The 12,710-nt window shown below is 40.1% G+C and overlaps 1 protein-coding gene across 3 annotated transcripts in view; it reads left to right on the forward strand.

Annotated features, from left to right (window-relative positions):
• Positions 1 to 12,710, forward strand: part of TIAM2 (TIAM Rac1 associated GEF 2) — a 136,291-nt gene that overhangs the window by 20,656 nt on the left and 102,925 nt on the right. For all 3 annotated transcript variants that reach the window (XR_013983900.1, XM_080998339.1, XM_080998341.1), the window contains exon 2: positions 3,263 to 3,380. The gene's annotated coding sequence lies outside the window, so the exon portion shown is untranslated. The remainder of the gene's footprint in view (positions 1 to 3,262; positions 3,381 to 12,710) is intronic.

Genomic DNA, 12,710 nt, shown 5'->3' on the forward strand with positions numbered 1-12,710 from the left:
TTGCTTTTGAGGAAGTGTCCGAAACAAATGCAAACAGTCTTGTTATAATAGCTGGGAACAAATAATCTCTTTCAAATCTTATTGCTCATGCTTCCTTTCGGGTGTGATTTCCAGTTTGGTGTTGATATATGCTAATTCTATTTTGCCTTGTATTATTGAGACAGGAGTTCTACTTCTTAATGAAATTGTGGGTAATTTGTTTTTGAATCCTTCTGGAATAGATACTGGGTCCAAAGCATGGAAATTAATTGTTCACATTGAAAATTAGATTTGATTCTCCATGTGTTACCCTTTTGAGCTTAGTATATTTCAAGAACCTTCCTCACAAATGCTTAATAGATAGAATCTTTGATTGGTTCAGTACTAAGTAAGAACTTTGACTGGCAAAATACTTGTAGAACCTCAATCATTCAACAAGGGATGAGCTAGGATTGAGAGTTCGTGGCTCACTAAGAACAGAAGCTGTTCCTACTCTATATAGACAGCAAGGCTGTATTACTTGGCGCTAGTCCAAGACCTGAAGAGCTTTAGGATGCTTTTTAAGGAGCTGGCCCCAACCTGTCCCCCATCTGAAAAAGCTTCCTATGAAGCACAGCTATTCCATGTGAGAAACAGAAAAGCAGTGATGCAGTGTTTATGATATTTATGTGGAAATTGTATTTTTCAGTTGAGTATTGAATGGTATGAGTGCCCATATACCTATTTACAGGAAGGAACAGTTAGCTCAGTTGGTTACAGCATGGAGCTGATAATGAAAAGGTCGCAGGTTCGATCCCCAGAGGACCACCTGCATATTTATGCCTTGCAGGAGGTTGAACTAGAAGACCCTCAGAGTCACTTCCAACTCTACAAATCTAGGAGTCTACTGAGCTCTGCCCTGCCACAGCCAACCCCACCCCTTCCATCCATTGGGGTGTGTTTGTATAGAGAGGGTGCATGTGCTGCACGCTTGCAAGACAGTATTCTTTTGTTTCCACCCAGCATGGGTTCACAAGTCACCCCTTGTACTGTCTTACTGAATAAGGAAGTCTTCACTTTGATGCAAGGCGTTAATAATTCTGTGAGCAATATACCTTGTGATACCCATGATCTTGGGCTATCTCAGAGCTAGTTTAATCTTTGATCCTGAAAAATAATAGCAGCTTCTGGGAAGCTTTTATTTTGATGTCTGGATAGCCAAGTGATGTTCAACATCTAAGTGATGTTGGAATACATGCTTTCTTCCCCTAGGCAACTTTATAATGAAAGAAAGAGCACATTTATTTAATCCATGATTTTTTTTTGTACCATAGTAGTCTTCTATATCCCCAGAGTTCTCTTTGATGGCAGACAGGCAGTGGTCAGGTGCCTCTGCTGTTACCATGTGATGCCTTTTAACACCAATGGTCTGTGATAATTACCGTATTTTTCGCTCTATAAGACGCACCAGACCACAAGACGCACCTAGTTTTTGGAGGAGGAAAACAAGAAAAAAAATATTCTGAATCTCAGAAGCCAGAACAAGAAGAGGGATCGCTGCGCAGTGAAAGCAGCGATCCCTCTTGCTGTTCTGGCTTCTGGGGTAGCTGCGCAGCCTGCATTCACTCCATAAGACGCACACACATTTCCCCTTATTTTTTAGGAGGGAAAAAGTGAGTCTTATAGAGCAAAAAATACGGCATCTCTATTAAGTAACCTCCAAAAGCAAATTTTTAAATGTCCTCATAATCGTTTGTGCTTCACACCGTCCAGGAATTTGAAAGAAACTTTTCATTTTAAAATAGACCTACTCTTCTTTCACTCTAGAACTGTTGTAAAAAATAAATATCTAGTACAACAAGGTACTAAATTCTGGAAAGAAGAAGCTGAAAAGCAAGCTTGTTAATTTCAGTTTCATATGAAATGCATCCAGAAATATTGCATGTTTTTCCAACTGGAAAGTGACTTGGTAGGAATGAAAAACGCCATTTAGCTCTTTAAAGATTTATCATTCAAGCTGCTTTATTTAGATAGTGAAGCAAAGTGGTGATGTCTTCAGTTTAGTTATTACAAACAAGGTGATGGAGAAGAAGACCAGAGGGAGCTGGTTGCCTTCTAGGAAAGAGCAATGGTGATAGTTTTGAGAACTGAGTTATGGGCACACTGTGCATGTAAAGTGTGAGCATGTCATGTATGTCCAGCACAATGTGGAGGCTTAAACTGAATTTGAGTTTTCTTTCTGTATATCCCGCCACTGCATATGGGAGTATCCTGAAAAGGACTTAAGGCCTTTCCCTCTCTTTATAAAGACTTGGTAAATGTTGCCATTCCTGGACTATCCAGCTCAAGCACATTGAAGGAAGTAAGCAGCATATTGTTGTATGGAGTGAAGTAGTCCAAGTTGCACTTTCAGACTGTCACTATTTTGGGGTGGGATTCATTTACATACTGGCAAATCCATGTTGCACAATTATAGTTGATTGGAAGCTCTTGCACAACAAATCTTCTTCCACAGAAGATCAATACTTTTTCTCATTAGGAAAATGATGGGGAAATGTTCTGGAAAGAGTGAGATAACATTTGCTTTAATGCAACCCCCAAATGGGAATGAATGCTGATTAAATAGCCAACATTGTCTGATCTCCCTGCAAACCAATCAGGATGAATTCTCAATAAACAGATTGTCTAGAAGTGACCTCTGTCCTTGGTGGATAAGAAGGGGCATGAGTGAAATAAAGAACATTTTTCTGTATTATTGTCCTGCTTTGACCACTAGTGCTGATTTAAGAACATGTAATTTAGGCCCTTACTTGAGTCACATAGATGCTTCACTGACTCTGTGTTTCATTCCTGGGGATACAATTCCCTTTAGGAAATTGCATGCAAACAACTTGTTATCAAAGAATCAACCACTGGTTTTACATCTTTAATAATGAGCCACTTTATATCATGAAAACACCACAAGAGTTTTTGTTGTAGAAGGGCAGAATCCAAAATTGTCCATCTTCATACCACCTAAACTGGGAAACCCAGATGTGTACCAAGAACTGAGTGTCTCTAGAATTGATTGCCTCTAGGATAAAAGGCAAAAATGCTATCCTTGGGGGAATTAATAGTCATTAGAAGAACTGTCTAGCATGATTACCTTTTATTCTATAGGGAAGGCTTAGGGAAGGCACGCCCAAGTTGTCTGGTTTACTAGTGTATGAGTTAGGTCCTTGGAAATGTACCCAAACATCTGCAGGTATTGGAAAGTATTTCTAATATTATTCTAAATCTATGTTCAAATATTTTTATCTTTCAGAAGATTTGGTGAAGCAACTGAGTCATGTCAACGTGCTCAACATACTAACATGTCTCAATGTTGCTGATTCAGGAAACAGTGGAAGAAAAGAGGAGAACCATAAAGCAGAATAACCAAGGTTAGTTTGTTTTGTTAAATTTACAAAGAAATTGTGGGAAAGTGGCAGCCAACATTCATTTATGTCTTGAACTAAATTTTATGTAAAGCCCCAGTTATTGCCTGACTGGGAAGTTTGCAGGCCTACTGTTTAACTGCTTTTGATAATTTGGAATGTTCACCTAAGAATAGATGCATTATTCATTGAATTCCACATTCCCATGAACAAATACAAATACAGCAGAAAGAAGATTCTTTCCCCTTATGTGACAGTGTGCTGCTCTAGCCTAGATGAAAAAATTGTGGACCTTGGAAGCTTTTGTTTCCATCATTGCTTAACCACAGGTTGTATTCCCCCCCCCCCCCCCGAACTGGGAAACTGTTATTATTGTTGTTAACTATGATTTCAAGCTTGCTTGTTTAAAGCAGACCATAGTTAACAATAATAACATTTTGTTGGCTCAGATGACATGACAAGTTGTGGTAAAATAGAAGTGGAAGTGGAAACAAAAGGAGATGGGGGTGTGGGTAAGCTCAAGAATCACCTAGGTTCATTCATGTCGTGCTAAAGTATGATTTCACGTAATGTCTGAATGTAGCCATTCTGTTTAGCTTTAATTATTTGCAAATATAATAGGCCTAAAGAGTAAGCAAGCTGTGAAATGGAGCCCTAATTACTAATTATTTTGTGTGATTATTTCATGATGATATAATATTAAGAAATATCATTTTCTGTTGGACAAAGTAATATTTCCAAGTTTGGTCATTGCTCACTTTTTTATTTGGGTTCCAGACCTGTTGTGTCAGCAGGCGAACCTGAACATTAATCTAATTAGAAGGATTCCAAGATGTGAATAAAGCCTGAAAGTACTATCTATTCACACTTTACAAAAAAGTAATAATTGACCAGTGAAGTATTGGAAGGCATTTGATTGTTTATTAAATTTCCCTTATGTGTGGTTATTGCTGCAGAGAACCTACATCACAAAGAATTAGGCAGAATTAATTGATGGTGCTACAGCCAGTTTAACCTTTACCTTTACCCTAATAATTGTGTCATTCCACTGGATTCTAAAGTAATAATGTTTATACTAATTGTCTGATTAGAGCACTGGCATACCCAAGTCCTGTCCAGAATAATTTCTTTCATGTTGTCTGCAAAATTGTTACAGCTTTCCATGGGAAGAACTACCTGGTGATATTAATACTTTGGTTTATTAATATTTGTGTTATTTGCTATTTGCTATATTTCTCTATTCCCCTTTGTGCTGTTTTGCTTATTTATTTTTTTTAACTTTTGCCATTCCAAGGGTGTGTGTTGGGTAGCAATTAACAAGTAGATAAACCCAAGGATATGAAGTATACAATAAAACCTGGTTGATCTATTTATTTAAAACATTAAGCTTGTTTCCTTGTGAAGTCAGTCATCCGCCCAGTTCAAACAACATGGTCATTCCATCATTGGTGACTGTAACCTTAAAGGATCATGGGCTTGCATTACTTTCTTACACGCTGATTCCTTCATCCCTTTCCTAGTTTCTTCAAAGCATGATCTCTGAATTGGCAAACCATGGTTTGAGCAAAGAAAGGAAGGAAGGAAAAATTGGCAAGAATGATGAAGCAGCATCAGATTAACGCAACTCATGTTCACAACTGCCAGAAAATGGTTTGGCTGTGATCTCTTGAGTCTGACCACAATTAAATAAGTGAAAATACAGTGATTATCACATTGATTTTCACACATTTAGTAACATTTACACAAGTGGTAATTTTGATAGGAATATGGTCTTTATCTTTTGCCTCTAATGAATTGCGTTTGCTTTATTTGTCGAAGTTTTACTTTCTCCACAGGATTATGTCAGCTTTCCTTGCCAAATTTTGAATTTGCACAGTTGGCTGTCAGGATTTGATTGGCATTGGTTTACTTTAAATTTAAAACTCCATTAGAAGCAGGCGTAGAGGCAGAGAGAGGAAATATTTTGTATATTGTTATTTTTACTGGCCTTTGAAAGGCAATGGCTAAGGTTTTCAGAAAAGCCCAAAGAAATGAAAAGTTTAGTAGAAATGCCTAGTGTAGCCCAAACTTAAAGAATATCCCATTCAGTATGCAGAGACGTTTTTTAAATATTTCCATTTCATAATAGTATGATTTCCTCTAGACAAACACCTAGGCAGTGTGTAAATGAGCATACTATTAGTACTAAATAAACAACACAGGGGAAAAAGAAGCTTTATAAGCAGCAAGTCAAGGTAGGGGTATTTCCCAACACAGATATGCATTCTTTTTGCTTGCCCTTTCTATTTAAAGGTGAGGTTTTTTGGAAACAAAGATTGTGTGTAAGTGTATGTTGCTTAAAATAACATTTTGGCCCGTGCTGTATAGAAATGTTGTTTTCTATCTATTTGCATTGGTTTTGAGCCATAAAACAACTGTACTTCCTAATAGCATTTCTATGCAACTGTATTCTTTATTTTAAACTTTACATACGTTTGAATGCATGTGAATTCCCCAAAACTGAGTTACAACAATCTGATATGAGAAGTTTTGACAAGGAGCTGAAGTCAAACCATGGTTTAGTGTATTGTGGGTTCTTGGAGAGCAAATTGCAACCACTGTGCTCCTTTCCTAGTCCTCAGTCTACTGTGAGCTAAGCCATGGTTTGCTTTGGTTATTTGAACCCAGGCTCATGGCTTGTCTTCTTCCAAACTACTCTTGGGTTTACAGCTCAAGACTTGCCTGGAGGAGACAAACCACAAGCTTGGGTTCCAACAGCCATGCTGAAGCAAATCATGGCTTAGCTCACAGCAGCAGGAGGACCAGGGAAAGAGTGAAATGGTGGCAATCTCTCCTCCAGGGACCTGTGCATTTGTGCTGTTTGACAGGATGGTTTAGCGTTGTATGCAGACCAGCTCTGTGTTGGAGCATGTAAGCCTTCCAAACTGAACCTTATTGTGATTCCCTGTTCTGGGCCTCTAATCCATGCTTTTTCAATAATTCATATTCCTATATGTGAAGAGGTTCACTATACCTAGTGCCTGAATACATCCAGTCCAACCCATCTTCTTGCACCTCTTCTTCAGTAGGACACATTTTTATATTTTAAGAGAATATGAACAATATTTTCAATTGTTCTTCACCAGTTTTGTAATATTGATAGAGACTGAAAAGCAAAACTTCAATTCTGTTTTTAACATCTCATGACATTATATTTATAAGATGTAACATACAGGTAATGTTCATTGAATGAGGGGAAAGTCTATGTACATTTATAGTTTGTTGAACTACAAGCCCACAGGAGCTTGTAATACCTTGTTTAGCTTTTAGGAATCAGTTAGTTTTATATTTCTCACAATAACTGTTTGCTTTTGCTAGGCACGACCCTTAGCAAATAAATGCCTGAATTTAGACACTGAACTGCTCCCTTTTTTGCAGGTGCTTTGTTTCTTCAGACTCTACTAAGTTCTAAAGAATCTTTGAGATGTGTGTGTGTGTGAGAGAGAGAGACAGACAGACAGACAGACAGCCCATCTGGCTATTTAGCAATCACAAGATTTAAGTGTCCTGAGCTCTCATATGGATCAGAGATAATCATCTGTCTTGTAAAAGGCAGGATAAACTGGGGCTGAAATCCTAAGAGCTAGATCATGGTAAATGAAATGCTGTATCACCATCCAGCTAGTGTATGTGTGTAGGCGCGCACACCCACACCCATATATGCATGTATGTCTTGCTGGTGACCTAGAGAGTTGTGGCATATGACCTTTTCATTTGCTGGGTGTGTGATTGCCAGATCACACTCCATAGCCAGTACACAAGCTAACCAGCTTCAAACTGTAGCAGCACAAGCTGATTAAGTTAAGATGGGCTAATCATACAAAGTCTGAGTTGCTCCTGTGCCCTAATAACCATAATGAGAAAAACATGGTGGGTGGGAGGTTAGCCGAAAGGTTGAGTTGCAAATATTCTATTTAGAATCACTGCAGGACACATAATTTCCTATGGGGAAACTGGATTTTGCTGGAGTGGGGTTAGTGAGGGGATGCATGGGGAAGAGAAGAGCTTTTTCTTATTGAAGGGAACTAGGGGTCACAATAGGCATAGCTGTCAACTTTTCCCTTTTCTTGCAAGGAATCCTATTCAGAATAAGGGAATTTCCCTTTAAAAGAAGGAAAAGTTGACAGCTATGACAATAGGTGGAGTTCAATAATGTGGGTTCCTTCTCCATCTTCCTTCCTTGCAAAAATACAAAGTACACTTAAGCAATGTAGTAGAACTACTGCCTTGTTCCTGCCATACCATCAGTTCCTCTAATCCAGTACTGGCTCCACTGACTGGAATGATTCTCCGAGGTCTCAGGCTCAGGGCTGTATGCAGCCCTGCTGCTTGGGCATCTGAATGTGAAACATGCTTACCACAGAGTTGTGGCTTCTGTCTTATACCTTCAAAGACGAACAGGCACACCTCTCTTTAAAGCAAAATGCATTAAGTGGCTAGAGAGAGTATAGTCCTCCTTACTGCAGACATTTGCCCTCCAGCATTGAAAGTTGGAGGTGGGCCTGGGCGATGGAGAAGTGACAGAGCTTGTGCATCCCTGCTGTCTCTCCAATGATTCTAGTTGAGAGTGCCTGCTTTAATGTGGTAGACTTCTGGGTTAAGGAGCTGGTGTGGGGATATGCCTCATATTTGGAACTCATCTTGTGATTTATTCCTGCATTACAGATATTGGGAATGCTTTAGATTTAGAAATGTGACACTTAGTTTTTATTGTCTGAAAACTTTTAAGTCCCTTCAAAATAGGTTGCACAGACTTGATGAGAACCAGGTTTGATTTCTTACGCCATGGAGGCTGCCTTAATGGACCTTCCTACCCCTCTTGCAACAGTCATCAGATTTCCTTACACCATAAAAAAGAGCCAAGAGGGCATGCAGTTGATATGAACTCTTTCCTTTATCATGGGAATCTTACATTTCTAGCCATCTGCGACTCTGTAAACAGGAAACATTCAGTGAGGTTACTGAGTTAGAAATGAAAATCCTGCCTCATGGATCATTTTAATGAATGGTTGCAATTTACAGGTTCTTTCCCCTATTTTCATCACCACCTTCCTGCCTTAAAGCTTGTCTTCTGAATATTAATAGAACAATGTTGTGAAATATGAACCTTTCTTAACAGGAAAAAGGGCACAAAACTGTTAGACAAAAGTGCTGGATTCTATTCCATCTCAAACAGATGAGCAGATAAAGCTTAGCATGCTGTTTTCTTCTTTCCTGTTAGTGATTTCCTATATGTCAGAAGATGTGCTTTTGGCTGTTTCCTCTGAATAGGTTCAGTGGACTTAAGCCTGAATTTATAGCAACTTTGGGGAGCCTTTGTATATTCTTATTGTGATGGTTCAGTGAAGTGTATTAGTAGAAATGGTATAAACAACAGAAGTTTCTCCTTTGGATGTGTTTTGCATGCCTTTGGGGAAATGGCATGTTCTATAGGTTCACTTCACTTTAATTTTGGAAACTTTTTGAAAGCCTTTTCCACAGGGGCTTTAAGTGTCTAAAGCTGTGTGCTTCGATGTACACAATCAGAAAGCTGCCCAGTTCTGCCCTCTCCTCTCACTATACTCTCTGAAAAGCCTTTCCTCAAAGATGGGGGTCTCACAAAAGGAATGTGGAATGGGTTTGGCAGTGGGGAGCAGGAGGAACTGGTGAAAATTGGCTTTAGGCAGCTCCACATTTTTCACAATTTTAAATTGTGCACTATAACTATTAATGATATTTTGTAGAGTTCCTGCTCTGCTACACCTCTTGACTTGCTCCTTCTGCTCAAGGCGATGACTGTTAATGCACAATAAGTGACTGTTCTGCTCCTGCCCTCTTTTATTACACTGATTGTCAAGTGGTGTTTCCATAGGATGAACTTTCACCAAAGGACAAAGTGCCTTTCAAGTAGTCTGTGCCTTTTTATAAAAGAGGGTGTTGTCAAACACAGTTCCTACTGATGATGTTGCAACAGGAGGGCTTTTGCCCTCTTTCCTTTTCCTCATGTTTGCAGTAAAGATTTATTCTGATGAATGCAGAGTAAACAATGACATTGATTCGTAAATGGAGGTAGCTTGGTAAAAACAATGGGTGTAGATTTCTCTTAAACATAACCTTGAGGTATATGTGGATTGTTTGTTAGTACTAGTCTAAGGCTGAGCCAGAATGAAAGAACATTACCACCACCACCCCCGCGCCAAAAATCTCCAGGTCATCCCCATGTGAAAAGGACACCGCCAACCCCAATTTTGGCTATCTTGTGGGAAGGAAAATATTTGCTTTCACCACATTGCTATATGGGATGTGATTGTTCTGCTTTTGACAAGAGGGGATTTGTCCCATGGTCACTTCATTGTACTGGGATCCAAACAGTATGGTACCAGCATCTGGTGGTATAGATACTGGAAGTGTGGTGCAGCGTACCAGTTCAAACACAACCACAGAGCTGAAGTGGCTCTATTCAAGATTAGGCAGAAGAAACGAAACTTAAAACAAATGGAAGCTAAGTCAAGGAAGAAATGAGAATAGAAACACCCTGTTGGGAGTTGTTGCACTAGCAAAGGCCAGACAGACTCGGGGGGGGGTGGGTTCTATGCTAGTTCAGCCTGACTCCTTCCAGATCACCAACTGGGCTACAAAATGCAGTTAGTGCCTCCTACACCTGAAGAGATCCTTCTTAAGTTTCTTCGCAGCCAGGTGTACACTCTAACTCTATGGCCCAGCACACCTTAGGTCCTGGGAGCTGGGATACACATGAAGGGAGAGGGTCTGTATCCATGGTGTGGTGTACATTAAGGTTGCAATCCCAAGCATACTTACTAGAGAGTAAGCCCTACTGAGTTAGCATGCCCGGGGTTATGCAGTAACACAGTTCCAGGAATTTGGAAGGCTGTACATTAAAATATTCACAGATGGAACGGAAATTATTGGGCATTCAAAAATGGTTAAAATAATAAATCAGGATGAGGGAACTTAAAACATCTGGCTTAAAATGAGTATATTTTCTAGGTAATCATTCTGACCTAAATAGATGGTTGAATTAAGGCCAGTCCAGAAGTTACATGGAAAGGCTTCTACGTGAACTTGTTCTGATTGTGAATTATGTCCAGTGCTTGACAACAGTTTTATGAACTGATTAATGATCTGTGTTCTGTAGGCGTGGGTTTCCGCTTTTCCTGGCCAGTAGTACTGTTAGCATTCTACAAGTGCTGCATTCCTAGAAAATTAGGAAAGGGTTCCAAAAGGAAATGATTGAGCAGCAAACTAAACAAAGTAAGAGCTAATATTCCTTTTTGAAAACTGAATCAGAAGTTATTTCTGTAAAATACCAGTCTCTTTGCTTTTTAGTGTGTCCATGAGACTTCTTCATATCAAGCATGAATTGAATCACCTAACCACAACATAATTACTTGTTTTGTACAATTGTGACATGTGTCAGAAGCCACCCTGTGAACCAACTCCCATTATATAAGTTAGGTAGTTATGATATGCATGAGCTGGTCAAGGGATTTCCTAATAATCTAGGTTTGTTAAGAGTGGCCCTCATATTTCTCAGTTCCTTCAAAACCTGCTAGGCTGACACATCTGCTGCTGCTGCAAGGCAACCTCTGCTTCCCTGCCACATTACTATTAGTATTGTTATTAATTTATCTAGGGTTGTATCCAGTGCTCCATGAGCAGAGGAACTCCTCCACCCCTGCACCCCAAAGTGTTCCCCTACCTTCCAGAGGTGCTTTTGAGGGTGGGTGGCTGAATGCATGGGAGAGGTGAGGAGGGTTGAAATTCTGTCCAACAAGTGGAAGTCTTTTGTGCTGATGGAGCAGGAATGTTGGATTACTGCCCTACAATTATCTCCTGCCTTTACTCACAAAGGAGCCCAGAGGCACAAGCACAAGGTGATAAAATTACAGCTTTAAAATAAAAATGTATTTAAACATTTAATAACCTCTACAACTATTTAAAAGCATTGAGAGCATCTAAAAATGTGCCAAACAACTACGTATAATTTCAAGGTCATCAGTAAAAGTTATCTTTCAGTATTCAAATGCCTGGGTGTACAGGAATGTTTTAAAGTTTTTCCTAAAAGTTAATAATGGGGGAAATAGATGCACCTCACCAGAGAAAGCATTCCATAGACATGGAATTGCCACCAAGAGGGCCAGCTGGGTAGGTCCCAGCAGTAGCAGCACCAATAGGGACTTCCCTGCTTATCTTAGAACCTAATATGGTTGTTCCTAAGGAGGAGTTCTTTCAGGTACCTGGGTCCCAAGCCATTTAGGACTTTGTACACTAGAGTTTAGAATGTGGATGGCGCTGTGGTCTAAACCACAGAGCCTACGGCTTGCTGATCAGAAGGTTGGCAGTTCGAATCCCCACAGCGGGGTGAGCTCCCGTTGTTTGGTCCCTGCTCCTGCCAACCTAGCAGTTCGAAAGCACATCAAAGTGCAAGTAGATAAATAGGTACTGCTCTGGCGGGAAAGGTAAATGACGTTTCCATGCACTGCTCTGGTTTGCCAGAAGCGGCTTAGTCATGCTGGCCACATGACCCAGAAGCTGTCGGCAGACAAACGCCGGCTCCCTCGGCCTATAGAGCGAGATGAGCGCCGCTACCCCAGAGTCGGTCACGACTGGACCTAATGGTCAGGGGTCCCTTTACACTAGAGCTAACACATGGACTTGTGTCACTTGTGCTGCCACTGCCTGTTTTATCACCCAGAGCTCATCAGAAAACCAATACAGTGGTGCCTCGCAAGACGAAATTAATTCGTTCCGCGTCTTTTTTCGTCTTGCGGTTTTTTTCGTCTTGCGAAGCACGGTGTCGGAAAAGTTTTGGAAAAGCTTAAAAAATCACCAAAGTCTTCAAAAACCTCAAAAAAGGCTACCACACCGCGTGCTATGAGTTGCTCCTCGAAGTCAAGTCGCAACTGTATTAATGGTTTTAAGAAAAAGGAAACAAACTTGCAAGCCCATAGGGAAAATCGTCTTGCGAAGCAACTCAAAAAACCAAAAACCCTTTCGTTTTGCGAGTTTTCCGTCTTGTGAGGCATTCGTCTTGCGAGGTACCATTGTAGTTATACCTAAAGCTTTAATGCTTTTGAAGAGCACATTTTTTGCTTTCATTATTTTTAACTGCTTCTGAAGCAGGACTGATTTTATTGACACAGGTATTATGCAAATCCAGGCTCAACACCGAGTGGGGAGAAAGGACCCCCCTTAACCTAGGGGATAACACAGTATACAGGAATCAGAAATGTGAGTGTTCTACCAATCAGTGTCTAGATGCAACCCTTGTTATGGGATCCTCTCAAGGGATCACTC

The sequence above is a fragment of the Podarcis pityusensis genome (genome assembly GCF_964106645.2).
Source record: "Podarcis pityusensis genome assembly, chromosome: 3".
Lineage (NCBI taxonomy): Eukaryota > Metazoa > Chordata > Lepidosauria > Squamata > Lacertidae > Podarcis > Podarcis pityusensis.